The sequence below is a fragment of the Bombina bombina genome, chromosome 4 (genome assembly GCF_027579735.1).
Source record: "Bombina bombina isolate aBomBom1 chromosome 4, aBomBom1.pri, whole genome shotgun sequence".
In the NCBI taxonomy this organism is placed as follows: domain Eukaryota; kingdom Metazoa; phylum Chordata; class Amphibia; order Anura; family Bombinatoridae; genus Bombina; species Bombina bombina.
The window spans coordinates 1110373013-1110391171 of NC_069502.1; the positions used below are offsets into that span (position 1 = coordinate 1110373013).

At 39.3% G+C, this 18159-nt stretch overlaps 1 protein-coding gene and 1 long non-coding RNA gene across 3 annotated transcripts in view; one reads left to right on the forward strand and one right to left on the reverse strand.

Moving 5' to 3' along the window:
- Positions 1 to 18159, forward strand: part of HHAT (hedgehog acyltransferase) — a 1153474-nt gene that overhangs the window by 889137 nt on the left and 246178 nt on the right. The window lies entirely within an intron of this gene.
- LOC128657957 (uncharacterized) overlaps positions 9643 to 18159 on the reverse strand; it is a 62109-nt gene continuing 53592 nt past the window's right edge. The window contains exon 3 of the long non-coding RNA XR_008402127.1: positions 9643 to 9728. This is a non-coding gene — a long non-coding RNA (uncharacterized LOC128657957). The remainder of the gene's footprint in view (positions 9729 to 18159) is intronic.

Consider the following 18159-nt stretch of genomic DNA (forward strand, 5'->3'; position numbering starts at 1 on the left):
ACATTTAAATTTAAGCTTGAACACCTCCGCGTGTTGCTTAGGGAGGTTTTAGCTGCTCTGAATGACTGTGATACCATTGCAGTGCCAGAGAAATTGTGTAGACTGGATAAATACTATGCAGTGCCGGTGTGTACTGATGTTTTTCCAAATACCTAAAAGGTTTACAGAAATTATTAATAAGGAATGGGATAGACCAGGTGTGCCGTTCTCTTCCCCTCCTATTTTTAGAAAAATGTTTCCAATAGACACCACCACACAGGACTTATGGCAGACAGTCCCTAAGGTGGAGGGAGCAGTTTCTACTCTAGTAAAGCGTTCTACTATCCCTGTCGAGGACAGTTGTGCTTTTTTTTTTTTTTAGATCCAATGGATAAAGAATTAGAGGTTACCTTAAGAAAATATTTATTCAACAAGGTTTTATCCTACAGCCCCTTGCATGCATTGCCCCTGTCACTGCTGCTGCGGCGTACTGGTTTGAGTCTCTGGAAGAGGCTTTACAGGTAGCGACTCCATTGGATGACATACTTGGCAAACTTAGAGCACTTAAGCTAGCCAATTCTTTTATTCTGATGCCATTGTTCATTTGACTAAACTAACGGCTAAGAATTCTGTTTTTGCTATACAGGCGCGCAGAGCGCTATGGCTTAGATCATGGTCAGCTGACGTGACTTCAAAATCTAAGCTACTTAACATTCCCTTCAAGGGGCAGACCCTATTCGGGCCTGGTTTGAAGGAGATTAATGCTGATATTACTGGAGGAAAAGGTCATGCCCTTCCTCAGGACAGGTCCAAATCTAGGGCCAAACAGTCTAATTATCGTGCTTTTCGAAACTTCCAGGCAGGTGCGGCATCAACTTCCTCTAATGCTAAACAAGAGGGAACTTTTGCTGAATCCAAGACGGTCTGGAGACCAATCCAGACCTGGAAAAAAGGTAAGCAGGCCAAAAAGTCTACTGCTGCCTCTAAGACAGCATGAAGGAATGGCCCCCTATCCGGTAACGGATCTAGTAGGGGGCAGACTTTCACTCTTCGCCCAGGCGTGGGCAAGAGATTTTCAGGATCCCTGGGTGTTGGAAATTATATCCCAGGGATATCTCCTGGACTTCAAAGCTTCCCCCCCAAAAGGGAGATTTCACCTTTCACAATTATCTGCAAACCAGATAAAGAGAGAGGCATTCTTACACTGTGTACGAGACCTCCTAGTTATGGGAGTGATCCATCCAGTTCCAAAGGAGGAACAGGGACAGGGTTTTTACTCAAATCTGTTTGTGGTTCCCAAAAAAGAGGGAACCTTCAGACCAATTTTGGATCTAAAGATCTTAAACAAATTCCTCAAAGTTCCATCATTCAAGATGGAAACTATTCGTACCATCCTACCAATGATCCAGGAGGGTCAATATATGACTACAGTGGATCTAAAGGATGCTTATCTTCACATTCCGATACACAAAGATCATCATCAGTTTCTCAGGTTTGCTTTTCTAGACAGGCATTACCAGTTTGTAGCTCTTCCCTTTGGATTAGCTACAGCCCCAAGAATCTTTACAAAGGTTCTAGGGTCGCTTCTGGCGGTCCTAAGGCCGCGGGGCATAGCAGTAGCCCCTTATTTAGACGACATCCTGATACAGGCGTCAAACTTCCAAATTGCCAAGTCTCATACGGACGTAGTACTGGCATTTCTGAGGTCGCATGGGTGGAAAGTGAACGAGGAAAAGAGTTCTCTATCCCCACTCACAAGAGTTTCCTTTCTAGGGACTCTGATAGATTCTGTAGAAATGAAAATTTACCTGACGGAGTCCAGGTTATCAAAGCTTCTAAATTCCTGCCGGGTTCTTCATTGCATTCCGCGCCCTTCGGTGGCTCAGTTTATGGAAGTAATCGGCTTAATGGTAGCGGCAATGGACATAGTGCCGTTTGCACGCTTACATCTCAGACCGCTGCAACTATGCATGCTCAGTCAGTGGAACGGGGATTACACAGATTTGTCCCCTCAACTGAATCTGGACCAAGAGACCAGGGATTCTCTTCTTTGGTGGCTATCTCGGGTCCATCTGTCCAAAGGTATGACCTTTTGTAGGCCAGATTGGACAATTGTAACAACAGATGCCAGACTTCTAGGTTGGGGTGCAGTCTGGAATTCCCTGAAGGCTCAGGGATCATGGACTCAGGAGGAGTCTCTCCTTCCAATAAATATTCTGGAACTAAGAGCGATATTCAATGCTCATCAGGCTTGGTCTCAGTTAGCAACTCTGAGGTACATCAGATTTCAGTCGGACAACATCACGACTGTAGCTTACATCAACCATCAAGGGGGAACAAGAAGTTCCCTAGCGATGTTAGAAGTTTCAAAAATAATTCGCTGGGCAGAGATTCACTCTTGCCACCTATAAGCTATCCATATCCCAGGTGTAGAGAACTGGGAGGCGGATTTTCTAAGTCGTCAGACTTTTCATCCGGGAGAGTGGGAACTCCATCCGGAGGTTTTTGCACAACTGATTCATCGTTGGGGCAAACCAGAACTGGATCTCATGGCGTCTCTCCAGAACGCCAAGCTTCCGTGTTACGGATCCAGGTCCAGGGATCCCAAGGCGACACTGATAGATGCTCTAGCAGCGCCCTGGTCTTTCAACCTGGCTTATGTGTTTCCACTGTTTCCTCTGCTTCCTCGACTGATTGCCAAGATCAAGCAGGAGAGAGCATCAGTGATTCTGATAGCACCTGCGTGGCCACGCAGGACCTGGTATGCAGATCTAGTGGACATGTCATCCTTTCCACCATGGTCTCTGCCTCTGAGACAGGACCTTCTACTTCAGGGTCCTTTCAACCATCCAAATCTAATTTCTCTGAGGCTGACTGCCTGGAGATTTGAACGCTTGTCACCAGGAAAATTTAACATAAGATATGGCGTAAATATCTTTATTGGTGTGAATCCAAGGGTTACTCATGGAGTAAGGTCAGGATTCCCAGGATATTATCTTTTCTCCAAGAAGGTTTGGAAAAAGGATTGTCCGCTAGTTCCTTAAAGGGACAGATTTCTGCTCTGTCTATTCTTTTGCACAAGCGTCTGGCAGATGTTCCAGACGTTCAGGCATTTTGTCAGGCTTTAGTTAGAATCAAAACCTGTTTCTCCACCATGGAGCTTAAATTTGGTTCTTAAGGAGTTCCGTTTGAACCTCTTCATTCCATAACTTTTATCTTGGAAAGTTCTTTTTTTTTTTTGGTAGCTATTTCCTCGGCTCGTAGAGTCTCTGAGCTATCTGCCTTATAATGTGATTCTCCTTATCTGATTTTTCATACGGATAAGGTAGTCCTGCGTACCAAACCTGGGTTCTTACCTAAGGTGGTATCTAGCAAGAATATCAATCAAGAGATTGTTGTTCCATCCTTGTGTCCTAATCCTTCTTCGAAGAAGGAACGTCTATTATACAATCTGGACATGGTCCGTGCTTTAAAGTTTTACTTACAAGCTACTAAAGATTTTTGTCAAACATCTGCTTTGTTTGTTGTCTACTCTGGACAGAGGAGAGGTCAAAAGGCTTCGGCAACCTCTCTTTCTTTTTGGCTAAGAAGCATAATCCGCTTAGCCTATGAGACTGCTGGACAGCAGCCTCCTGAAAGGATTACAGCTCATTCCACTAGAGCTGTGGCTTCCACTTGGGCCTTTAAAAATGATGCTTTTGTTGAACAGATTTGCAAGACGGAGACTTGGTCTTCGCTTCATACTTTTTCAAAATTTTACAAATTTGATACTTTTGCTTCTTCGGAGACTATGGGGGCTAGTTATCAAGCCGTCTACTTTTCTGGCTTCGCCGGCCCAATACGTCCGCCTAAGCTCGCCTACCTTCGCCGCCGCGGACCTTGAATACGTTCGTCTAAGTTATCAAATAAAGCTGTCAAAAAGCCGCGGGGCGATGAGCAGCGGACTGTGACAGTTATCACTCATCCGATCTCGCTGCCCTTCGGCTTTTTCCCAGCTTTATTGCTAGCCTGTCACTAAGCACTCACACTAAACTACACTGTTCTATCCCTATACCGGCGCCCCCGGAGCCTCCCGCAACTAAATAAAGTTACTAACCCCTAAACCGCCGCTCCTAGACCCCGCCGCAACTCTTATAAATGTATTAACCCCTAAACCGCCGCTCCTAGACCCTGCCGCAACTCTTATAAATGTATTAACCCCTAAACCGCCGCTCCCGGACACCGCTGCCACCTACATTATACCTAGTAACCCCTATCCTGCCCCCCCTATACCGTCGCCCTCTATTATAAAATTATTAACCCCTATCCTGCTGATCCTGCACCTCTCCGCAACTAAATAAATAGTTTAACCCCTAAACCGCCGCTCCATGAACCCGCCGCAACCTATAATAAATTTATTAACCCCTATCCTGCCCCCCACTACGCCGCCGCCACTGTAATAAAATGATTAACCCCTAAACCTAACCCTAACCCTAACGCCCCCTAACTTAAATATTAATTAAATAAATCTAAATAAATTAACTCTTATTAACTAAATGAATCCTATTTAAAAATAAATACTTACCTTTAAAATAAACCCTAATATAGCTACAATATAAATAATAATTATATTCTAGCTATCTTAGGATTTATTTTTATTTTACAGGTACCTTTCAATTTATTTTAACCATGTACAATAACTATTAAATAGTTATTAACTATTTAATAGCTTACCTAGCTAAAATAAAGAGAAATGTACCTGTGAAATAAATCCTAACCTAAGTTACAATTACACCTAACACTACACTATACTTTAATAAATTATTCCTATTTAAAAATAAATACTTACCTGTAAAATAAACCCTAAGATAGCTACAATGTAATTAATAATTATATTATAGCTATCTTAGGATTTATATTTATTTTACAGGTAACTTTGTATTTATTTTAGCTAGTTAGAATAGTTATTAAATAGTTATTAACTATTTAATAACTACCTAGCTAAAAGAAATACAAAATTACCTGTAAAATAAATCCTAACTTAAGTTACAATTAAACCTAATACTACACTATCATTAAATTAACTAAATTAACTACCTACAAAGAACTACAATGAAATACAATTACATAAACTAACTAAAGTACAAAAAATAAAAAAAGTTAAGTTACAAAAAATAAAAAAATAAGTTACAAACATGTTAAAAATATTACAACAATTTTAAGCTACTTACACCTAATCTAAGCCCCCTAATAAAATAACAAACCCCCCCAAAATAAAAAAAATCCCTACCCTATTCTAAATTACATAAATTTCAAAGCTCTTTTACCTTACCAGCCCTTAAAAGGGCCATTTGTGGGGGCATGCCCCAAAAAGTTCAGCTCTTTTGCCTGTAAAATAAAAATACAACCCCCCCCCCAACATTAAAACCCACCACCCACATACCCCTAATCTAACCCAAACCCCCCTTACAAAAACCTAACACTAATCCCCTGAAGATCATCCTACCTTGAGTCGTCTTCACTCAGCCGAGCCACCGATGGAACTGAAGAGGACATCCGGAGCGGAAGAAGTTAATCCTCCAAGCGGCGCTGAAGAAATCTTCCATCCGATGAAGTCATCATCCAGGCGGCGCTGAAGAAGTCTTCGATCCGGCCGATGTCATCTTCAAAGAGGCGCTGAAGAGGTCTTCTATCCGGGCGAAGTCATCTTCCAAGCCGGGTCTTGAATCTTCCTTCCGCCGACGCGGAACCACCTTCTTCACCGACGGACTACGACGAATGACGGCTCCTTTAAGGGACGTCATCCAAGATGGCGTCCCCTCAATTCCCATTGGCTGATAGGATTCTATCAGCCAATCGGAATTAAGGTAGGAAAATCTGATTGGCTGATGGAATCAGCCAATCAGATTCAAGTTCAATCCGATTGGCTGATCCAATCAGCCAATCAGATTGAGCTCGCATTCTATTGGCTGATCGGAACAGCCAATAGAATGCGAGCTCAATCTGATTGGCTGATTCCATCAGCCAATCAGATTTTCCTACCTTAATTCCGATTGGCTGATAGAATCCTATCAGCCAATGGGAATTGAGGGGACGCCATCTTGGATGACGTCCCTTAAAGGAGCCGTCATTCGTCGTAGTCCGTCGTTGAAGAAGGTGGTTCCGCGTCGGCGGAAGGAAGATTCAAGACCCGGCTTGGAAGATGACTTCGCCCGGATAGAAGACCTCTTCAGCGCCTCTTTGAAGATGACATCGGCCAGATCGAAGACTTCTTCAGCGCCGCCTGGATGATGACTTCATCGGATGGAAGATTTCTTCAGCGCCGCTTGGAGGATTAACTTCTTCCGCTCCGGATGTCCTCTTCAGTTCCATCGGTGGCTCGGCTGAGTGAAGACGACTCAAGGTAGGATGATCTTCAGGGGATTAGTGTTAGGTTTTTGTAAGGGGGGTTTGGGTTAGATTAGGGGTATGTGGGTGGTGGGTTTTAATGTTGGGGGGGGTTGTATTTTTATTTTACAGGCAAAAGAGCTGAACTTTTTGGGGCATGCCCCCACAAATGGCCCTTTTAAGGGCTGGTAAGGTAAAAGAGCTTTGAAATTTATGTAATTTAGAATAGGGTAGGGATTTTTTTTATTTTGGGGGGGTTTGTTATTTTATTAGGGGGCTTAGATTAGGTGTAAGTAGCTTAAAATTGTTGTAATATTTTTAACATGTTTGTAACTTATTTTTTTATTTTTTGTAACTTAGCTTTTTTTATTTTTTGTACTTTAGTTAGTTTATGTAATTGTATTTCATTGTAGTTCTTTGTAGGTAGTTTATTTAGTTAATTTAATGATAGTGTAGTATTAGGTTTAATTGTAACTTAAGTTAGGATTTATTTTACAGGTAATTTTGTATTTCTTTTAGCTAGGTAGTTATTAAATAGTTAATAACTATTTAATAACTATTCTAACTAGCTAAAATAAATACAAAGTTACCTGTAAAATAAATATAAATCCTAAGATAGCTATAATATAATTATTAATTACATTGTAGCTATCTTAGGGTTTATTTTACAGGTAAGTATTTATTTTTAAATAGGAATAATTTATTAAAGTATAGTGTAGTGTTAGGTGTAATTGTAACTTAGGTTAGGATTTATTTCACAGGTACATTTCTCTTTATTTTAGCTAGGTAAGCTATTAAATAGTTAATAACTATTTAATAGTTATTGTACATGGTTAAAATAAATTGAAAGGTACCTGTAAAATAAAAATAAATCCTAAGATAGCTAGAATATAATTATTATTTATATTGTAGCTATATTAGGGTTTATTTTATAAGTAAGTATTTATTTTTAAATAGGATTCATTTAGTTAATAAGAGTTAATTTATTTAGATGTATTTAATTAATATTTAAGTTAGGGGGCGTTAGGGTTAGGGTTAGGTTTAGGGGTTAATCATTTTATTACAGTGGCGGCGGCGTAGTGGGGGGCAGATTAGGGGTTAATAAATGTATTATAGGTGGCGACGGTGTAGGGGGGGCAGGATAGGGGTTAATACATTTAATATAGGTTGCGGCGGGTTCAGGGAGCGGCGGGTTAGGGGTTAATACATTTAATATAGTTGCGGTGGGCTCCGGGAGCGGCGGTTTAGGGGTTAATATGTATAGAGTAGCTTGCGGTGGGCTCCGGGAGCGGCGGTTTAGTGGGTAACAACTTTATTTAGTTGCGGCGGTGTAGGGGGGACAGATTAGTGGTGTTTAGACTCGGGGTACGTGTTAGGTGTAGACAGCTCCCATAGGAATGAATGGGATGTCTGTCAGCAGCGAACTTGTACTTTCGCTATGGTCAGACTCCCATTGATTCCTATGGGATCCGCCGCCTCCAGGCTGGCGCTTTGAAAACCAGGTACGCTGGGCCGTAAAAGTGCCGAGCGTACCTGCTAGTTTTTTGATAGCTAGCAAAAGTAGTGAGAATGTGCCGCACTTGTGTGCGGAACATCTGGAGTGACGTAAGAATCGATCTGTGTCGGACTGAGTCCGGCGGATCGAAGCTGACGTCACAAAATTCTACTTTTGCCGGTCTCGAGCCTTTGATAACTAAGGCGTATCAGCCTCGCCACAAATACGCTGCGGAATACGCAGCGTATTTGAGGTTGACGGCTTGATAACTACCCCCCTATATTTGGGGGAGAGGTTTTACAGGCAGTGGTTCCTTCCATTTAAGTACCTGCCTTGTCCCTCCCTTCATCCGTGTACTTTAGCTTTGGTATTGGTATCCCACAAGTAATGGATGATCCGTGGACTGGATACACCTTACAAGAGAAAACATAATTTATGCTTACCTGATAAATTTATTTCTCTTGTGGTGTATCCAGTCCACGGCCCGCCCTGTCATTTTAAGGCAGGTAATTTTAAAATTTAAACTACAGTAACCACTGCACCCTATGGTTCCTCCTTTCTCAGCTTGTTTTCGGTTGAATGACTGGCTATGACAGTTAGGGGAGGAGCTATATTACAGCTCTGCTGGGGGTGTCCTCTTGCAACTTCCTGTTGGGAATGAGAATATCCCACAAGTAATGGATGATCCGTGGACTGGATACACCACAAGAGAAATAAATTTATCAGGTAAGCATAAATTGTGTTTTGATGGGCCTCATTGTAAAGGCAATATCATGATTACGATTAATTGAGCATCCCCTTACCTATTTTTACCAATATTTGGTTATTTGGAGTACCTTTCATTAACATCTATAGTTGTATAAGGGGCCCAATGCATAATATCTCACAAATCAAAATGAGAACTGCTAGCAGCACAGGAAAACAATCATAAACACAACAAATTTGCAAAACAGGTTATGTAGATGTTTGTAATTGTAAAATACTCATTAGTTTTATTTGGGTACAGTAGTTTTACTGGATAGAACAAAAGGTGTATTTAGGTGTTGGCCGTGGGTATTCCGAGACATGGTCTACACCTCTGCCCAGCATGTGAAATTCATAAGGACTTTTTTGCCCCTGAAAAATGTCTTGTAGATGTGGCTTGCTATGTCAAAGCTGACAAGGTTGTCTCGTTTCTCTTTTTATTCCTTTTTTCTTGAACTGTTTTTCTAATTTGTATGACTCTTTTTTAGAGGGATTTTTCTTTTGTTCTGTAAGGTTTGGAAGGTGTTTTTGTGACCCTGGCATGCTTCCCAGGGGACTAGTTTTATGATCTTAGAAGTGAACAATTATGACAGAGATGCTGCACCATTGATTATAATAGAGGTATCCATTTATCAAGATGCGACAGCAGTTTCAGAGCCTTGGCATTTCAGGCTCACTCAGAGGGTGCTAAAATGATAGTTAATTAGCAGCAGACTTAAGACTATTGCTGTTTATCCTCTCCGCCACATAAAGTGTGGTGGATTGCAAGCATCCTGATCGCACACAAGCTGGGGGGCTTCATTGCGCAATCAGCTACCGCCCGCTCACCATGAGACTAGGCAAACAAGGTTCATCACAGCGAACTTCATCCACCCACCGAATGATAAATAGAGCCCAGACAGTGACTAGCAATTAACTGCTATGTTCTGGAAATTTGGAATTCCGAAAAAAATTCAAGATATCAGTTTCACACACATGTTTTATTTAATCATAGTCATTGTTTCAGGAATTTGCACAACAGCTGTAATATTTGAGGCTATACAGACAACAAAGGTTCACGTCTCTCCAAGCTGTTTTGAGCCCAGGCTGGTGCCTCTTCAAAACCTTCAGACCACCGACAACCTCAGAGGAAAACTAAAAACTTCTGCAATACATAAAAAACAGAGGGAGACTATTCAACCTATAATAAGAATCCATTGCATAATCAATCTATATAACAAAACACACTTATCAGTTTGTCCTTAGAGTGTAATGTCCTTGTTAATATCATATTATGATGATCTTTCAGTAAATCAAGTCAAGAGTCCAGATAATCAGTCTGATGTCCTGATGTTCCTCAAAGGTAAGAATCTGGCTGCACCTTCCGTGTTTACCACACACCAAATAGCTGTATAAAAAGACAAAAAGGAAAGGGCGCCTCCTAGTGCAGATAAAACTAGACAGTTTTCTGCAATCCACCAGCCACACAAAATATATTCACAAAGGAATCAGCACATGTAAGTGCTAATCATCTCCTGCTGAGAATTTACACCGTCTCAGCTTCCTGCATGGAACACACGGCACACGCTTCCGCTGGGATCCAGTACTAAAAGATTGACGCCAAAAGTATATAAAAGCTTACAAAGTCTTTAATCATACAATAAAAACAATTAAAATGCTCCATGAGCAGCTTTCATATTGCACATAATACTACGTATTTCTCAGCGACATTTTACCGTTTCTTCAGGCATAATGTGTACAAATGGATGGAGTCAACTTTTAAGATAAAATGGAAGCAATCAAGAAAAGAGTAAAACCCATGGGCCAATCAGTTTAACACAGCATTACAACCCTGACATGATGTAGTAATAGACCGACTGAATTCTAAATTAGAATCCTTACAACACTTATCACATCAATCCGTTACCCCATCGATTCAGAGGTTGCGTATACAAACATTCTCACTACATTGTAATCTCAAATATATAAATCATATTATGCAAATGGATTTAATTGTCTTGTTATCCTTTGCTAAACGAGCAGCAATGCCCTACTAAGTGCTAAATGAATACATCAGATGAGCTAATGACAAGAGGCAGATATGTTCAGCCACCAATCAGCAGCTGGCTCCCAGAAGTGCATTGCTGCTCCTGAACCTACCTAGGTATGCTTTTCAACAAAGGATACTTAGAGAAAAGAAGCAAATTAGATAATAGAAGTAAAATTAAGGTGACCATATTGCCGCTTTAAAAAGGGACACATATGAAAAATAAATTTATCAGGGCTGTTTGAAGAAATGTTTTGAATAATGTTCCATTATAAGAACCCTGACATATGTATTTTTCATATGTGTCCCTTTTTAAAGCGGCAATATGGTCACTCTAAGTAAAATGGGAAGTTATTTTACAGGGAGTGCAGAATTATTAGGCAAGTTGTATTTTTGAGGATTAATTTTATTATTGAACAACAACCATGTTCTCAATGAACCCAAAAAACTCATTATTATCAAAGCTGAATAGTTTTGGAAGTAGTTTTTAGTTTGTTTTTAGTTATAGCTATTTTAGGGGGATATCTGTGTGTGCAGGTGACTATTACTGTGCATAATTATTAGGCAACTTAACAAAAAACAAATATATACCCATTTCAATTATTTATTTTTACCAGTGAAACCAATATAACATCTCAACATTCACAAATATACATTTCTGACATTCAAAAACAAAACAAAAACAAATCAGTGACCAATATAGCCACCTTTCTTTGCAAGGACACTCAAAAGCCTGCCATCCATGGATTCTGTCAGTGTTTTGATCTGTTCACCATCAACATTGCGTGCAGCAGCAACCACAGCCTCCCAGACACTGTTCAGAGAGGTGTACTGTTTTCCCTCCTTGTAAATCTCACATTTGATGATGGACCACAGGTTCTCAATGGGGTTCAGATCAGGTGAACAAGGAGGCCATGTCATTAGATTTTCTTCTTTTATACCCTTTCTTGCCAGCCACGCTGTGGAGTACTTGGATGCGTGTGATGGAGCATTGTCCTGCATGAAAATCATGTTTTTCTTGAAGGATGCAGACTTCTTCCTGTACCACTGCTTGAAGAAGGTGTCTTCCAGAAACTGGCAGTAGGACTGGGAGTTGAGCTTGACTCCATCCTCAACCCGAAAAGGCCCCACAAGCTCATCTTTGATGATACCAGCCCAAACCAGTACTCCACCTCCACCTTGCTGGCGTCTGAGTCGGACTGGAGCTCTCTGCCCTTTACCAATCCACCCACGGGCCCATCCATCTGGCCCATCAAGACTCACTCTCATTTCATCAGTCCATAAAACCTTAGAAAAATCAGTCTTGAGATATTTCTTGGCCCAGTCTTGACGTTTCAGCTTGTGTGTCTTGTTCAGTGGTGGTCGTCTTTCAGCCTTTCTTACCTTGGCCATGTCTCTGAGTATTGCACACCTTGTGCTTTTGGGCACTCCAGTGATGTTGCAGCTCTGAAATATGGCCAAACTGGTGGCAAGTGGCATCTTGGCAGCTGCACGCTTGACTTTTCTCAGTTCATGGGCAGTTATTTTGCGCCTTGGTTTTTCCACACGCTTCTTGCGACCCTGTTGACTATTTTGAATGAAACGCTTGATTGTTCGATGATTACGCTTTAGAAGCTTTGCAATTTTAAGAGTGCTGCATCCCTCTGCAAGATATCTCACTATTTTTGACTTTTCTGAACCTGTCAAGTCCTTCTTTTGACCCATTTTGCCAAAGGAAAGGAAGTTGCCTAATAATTATGCACACCTGATATAGGGTGTTGATGTCATTAGACCACACCCCTTCTCATTACAGAGATGCACATCACCTAATATGCTTAATTGGTAGTAGGCTTTCGAGCCTATACAGCTTGGAGTAAGACAACATGCATAAAGAGGATGATGTGGTCAAAATACTCATTTGCCTAATAATTCTGCACTCCCTGTAAAAAGAAACTGTTCTGTCTGAATCATAATAGTTTAATTTTGACTTTACTTTCCCTTAAAAAACATTCAAATTGACAAACTACCACCCCTTAACATGCAAAGAACAGTTGCACCCTGCTGAGGCTTCACATAAAAACACTTCTTTATTTAAACTCATTAAAATAGCATATGGAAGTGACCCACAAAATAGCCAAACTCGTTTATTGCCAATTTATTGCACTTAATCATAGACTACCCATAATCCATATTTAAACCAATAAAAACAGGGCATAATGTAATTTCACAAGTTAACCCTGTCATGACATGAAATTTGGTTGCGATATTCGAAGTTCGTTTTTGCTCGCGCGCTAACTTTTTACTTTCAACTTGTATTATAAGTGCAACCTGAAGCGCACATGATGCCTCCGTCTAGCAAAGCTAATGAATGAGCGACAAATAGCGATCTATTCATAAACTAGGCCTCAGTACCTGTAATTTTAAGTCCTATAGTGTTGAGTTAAGATAACTTGTCAACTGATTGATAACATATGATAAAAATCAAGTCATCTATGTATCTCATATATGTTACAATAAATTCATAGTAGGGATTGAAAGAAATATAGCGGTGGCGGAGCTCCCATCACCCCACTTGAAGGTTTTTTTTATTGAAGGTGTTATTTTTCCTTAATCCCCATCTGTTTTACTTGGTTAAATATGAGATCACTTATGGTCAAGAGAGGTCACATGCCATGCAATAATCAGATGGTCAGCATGGTATTGGTGATCACTTGCCCTACTAGGTAGTATTATGTTCCTTTAGAGCCTGTAGCACCTCCATAGGCCACATAAAGGGGCATGGAATACTCCATATATGCCCAACCTTTTGTTTAAACCCTTAACTGGACCCCAGTAATCTTGATTCCTGTGTTGTTCCAACTGCCAGTTGGCTGTCATTACAATGACAACTGCATCACAGCATTGGTACTATTTTGAGAGTTCTGGCTACCCTTAAGAGGTCCTTTTTTGCTTCCTTTTCTTAGAACGGTAAAGTAAGACGCCTCATTTGAAACAAGGAGGGCTAACTATTAACATAAGGGGTTTCATGTCCTCATAGCTGTCAAGTGATTTTCATATTAATAATGATCAGCTGGCACCAACTACGTAATGACCTTGTTTTTTTGTTGGTGTCAGGGCTCTTGTTTGTTCCTTTGAATTAATATAAAAATGCAGGTACCCAAATAATAAATAAATGGGAGACTGGGCAAGTGTAAAAGTATATTACATTTCGTGAAATTCTAAATAGAATATTTGATTTTTTTTCTTCCAAAGTATTATATGTATGGTGTGATATTTATTAAAAGTGAGATTGTGATGTTGAAGGGAAAGCCAGTTTTTTTTCTGTGACTGATGTGTGTAGTTGCTGAGCTATCAATCAGCAGGCTCTTTTCTCAGGTTTAAACCAATCTTGGCTATAATGGAAGTAATTCCTAGAAAGACATCTGGTAAAACATTATGAGCAAATTAATCAACTCTTAGATCAAAATTTGACATGAGTTCATTTTCACTTGTGCTTTGCAGCGATAGTGATGCTTGTAAGTGATGATTTTGATACATTAAAGGCATATTGTAGTAAAGAAGAAAATTGTCTTTAAAAAAGATTTGTGTTTTCTCTTTTTTCTTTTTTTTTTGTTTGGAAAAATGTGTAGTAACAGCTATTTAAAGGGACAGTCAACACCGAAATTGTTATTGTTTAAAAATATAGATAATGATTTGCACCCATTCCCCAGCTTTGCACAGCCAACATTGTTTTATTAATATACTTTATAACATTTTAACCTCTAAATTTCTGCCTGTTTCTAAGCCACTGCAGACAGCCTCTTATCACATGCTTTTTTAATTTTTTTATTTGCTTTTCACAATAGGAGAGTGCTAGTTCATGTGTGGGCCACGTTAGGGACGTTAGGGCAATGGTGAGGAGTACTATTGTATCATATCCATGCTTCATAAGTATCTACTAATGATATAGCACATTATATTACGGGTGGCAACTTACAGCCAATGGCATTATGTACTTAACCCTGAACAACGCAGTGAAAGAGCACGAATGAATGAATATTTCTCTAAGTAGCGTGTATGGAACAAGATATTTGTTTAACCTAATTCTAATCCAGTGAGAACGAGCCTTGGTGTGCATGGACCTTAACTATATAATACTATTTACCAAGTGGTTTAATGTAGTTAAATCATCTCCTAAGATATCTGCAACAGTCAGCGTATGGGCTTGTGTGATATAACCAGAGACCAATATATGTCCGCTGATATTTAACAGTGTGTTTGTGACAGTGCACAATTAGAGACTAACATTTGTCCGCTGATACATAACAGAGTGTGGACATAGATACAAAAAGTTTGGCACTGACTAAGCGAACCTACCACACTGATTTTACACCCTTTGTGGATAGTATAAATACACGCATGTGTGTCTGTGACGTTGCACAATTGGAGACTAATAGTATTTGATCCACAGGTCCATACAGCTCTTTACTTAATCTTACCAGACAGATGCGAGCGCAACACTTACTATATTTAGCTTATTTTGTCAAACGACCATTTGAGTCGATATAACTGTAACGATTTTCTCGTAAACGGTTCATTATAGTAACTGGCATATCTGATGTTTAATACGTTCAGGTCACATGCTGTTCTACATGCTGCTCACATAAGGGCATCTGTCTCAGTCCAGTGTCCCAATTATAGGGGTGATACAATGCTGTCTAAATATAAATCTTGGAGTTATGATACTGTCTAATATACACTAGTAATTGTAAGTGTATACTCATAACAAGTAATCAGTAAAAACTTACTTAAGCCAGGTGGATAACATATTAGTTCAAATATTGAACCACTACCGGCAAGATTTATCAGCTACTATAGATGTATGGTTAAATATGACAGCACCACAATTCACTGAGATGATACTGAGTTTATAACATGAGTATTGCTACTCAAGTGCTTGAACCACACATTACTTTTTGCCACATTATATAATCTTTACTCAGATTGTTTGGTGATTTGCCTGGCGAATTTAAGCATATTAGCATCACTCTAGCAAACGATTAATATTTCTAGAGTCGGCTCTATCGTCATATACTGAACCACCATTAATTTATCTGTTGGTATACATGAGCCTGGCTGACAAGTAGCATTTAGAGTAGCACTCGTTTACTGTGGAGACTTTACTCACATTGAGCATGTACAGGATCTTAGTGTAATATTTTGTCAGCAGTATCATTAAGCATACCTAGGTACTTGTATTACCAGGGTAACTTACCAGCAACAGAATTGGTTATTAACAAAATTACAAGTTCTTATTTTAACCAGTGGCTTAATATATTAGTGATGTATTTGGTATTATCTTTAATTCAGTGAATAACTGAGTCAGTATTTTAGGTGTTATACCTCGTTTACTCACTTACTAATACAAGTTGGGTCGTATCTAATTTTATCTGTAGATCTGATTTACAGCTACTAATTGTCCAACCTAACGTTTCTAAACAACTGTGATAATCTATTCACTCTACTCTTTCGCTTGCAGAGCTACTATTTTCATAAAGTGTTCTAATCTAATCACAATTCATTTTTGGTGTAATAACTGATATTTAACCCTTATGCATGTAGCCAAAATTGGTGATACCTTCAAATAGAGATACTGCTTGGTTGCACTATTGTTGATTTGTAGATTGCCACGCTAATCTTAGTACACTACAGTCGGTGCTTAAGAGTGTTTTTAATTACATTTTTCCTATTTTATTTTTGACCTCAATAAAAGTTACATTTTAACTACAGGTATACCCTGCTCATACAGCGGGTTAGGGACTGGAGCCCCACTGTAAAGTGAAAACCGCCTTAAAGGGCCATAATACCCAAATGTTTAAACACTTGAAAGTGATGCAGCATAGCTGTAAAAAGCTGACTAGAATATATCTCCTGAACATCTCTATGTAAAAAAGAAAGATATTTTACCTCAAAAGTTCCTCAGTAGCCACCTCCCATTGTAAAGGATTTCTAAGCAGCATATTAGTATGTCTGTCCTGGGACAGCTGAAAGGATGAGTCTCGTGAACTCTCATATTATTTCACCAATCAGGTAAAGGAAGCTTACTATGAAATCTCATGAGAGTTAAGTCAAATCTCATGAGATCACAGTAAGAGTTCATGACCTCAGCACTGCTGATGTTGATTGGCTGCTGTTCATTTCTTCATTTTTTTTTTATTTTTACCTGCAGCTGGGAGCAGCTGAGTATAACTTTTCACACAGAACTTACTCTGCTGAGCTGAGGAGATTGTGAGGTAAAATATCTTCCTTTTTTACATCGAGATGCTCAGGGGATATTTTCCTGTCAGCATTTTACAGTTATACTGCATCAGTTTCAAGTGATTTAGCATATGAGTATTATGTCCCTTTAAAGTGAAACAAGGCAGTTTTAGCTTTCTTTTCACTTGCCAGTATGTTTAAAAAACTTGAACATGATTGAACTAACATATATTAGGTGTGCAATAGTGCTACGTTTAGTTTAACACTAGCACAGCACAGTATTCAATTAGTATTCAATAAATACTGTACCTGTAAAATAGTGACAATTACTGTAGTACAATTTGCCAATTGCACTGTAATGCTGTAAACAGAGTGAACTTAGCATAACAAAATGGAACCAGTCACCTTTCTTGCAATATCACAATGATAACAGCATTGTTTCAAAATTTTTGGAGGTTGTACTTCAGCTCCACAGAGCGCTGTATTAGCGAAGCGCTGTAAAGTGAGGTATACCTGTATAAGTTTCTTGTTTCCCTTATTCCATCCTTGGATTGAATTCAGTGATAAATATATATATATATATATATATATATATATATATATATATATATATATATGCTTTGCAATCGACCTGGGAGTGCTTTCAAAGTGTATTCTTTTTTCTTAAATTAAACATTATGCTCACGCCCGTGGGTTGTAGATGACACTCCCCTAATTGGCTAACATTCAAGTCAATAGATAATTAATAAATAACCATGTGATTAGGGGGCTGTCAAAAGAGGCTTAGATACAAGGTAATCACAGAGGTAAAAAGTATATTAATATAACTGTATGCAAAACTGGGCAATGGGTAATAAAGGGATTATCTATCTTTTTAAACAATAACATTTTTGGAGTTGACTGTCTCTTGAAGTTTAGCTAAAATGAATTAAGAAAATGTGAAGTAAAATCTATTTAAATGTAAATTAATGCAGCAATGTCTGTCTGCTTTGTGCCTATTAAATCTCATTAGATGATACATACCTCATGCTAATGATCATTGGGAGATATATATAATAATAACACTGCTCAACAATAAAAATGACTTGAAAATACTTCTTTTTTCAGCATGCAAAAAAAACTGTTTCTGAGATATAGCCCAGGGGTTATTAGAAAGCGGCTTCTAGGGAAGCTTTTAAAGGTGTTGTACGTGGCTTCTTGGGTAACCGAAGAGTTGGAAACTATGTTGAGCTTTTGAACAACCTTGAAGAAAAGTATCATCAATTAGGCTGCAACATGTCACTCAAACTTCACTTTCTTGACTTTCATCTGGACTTCTTCCCTGACAACTGTG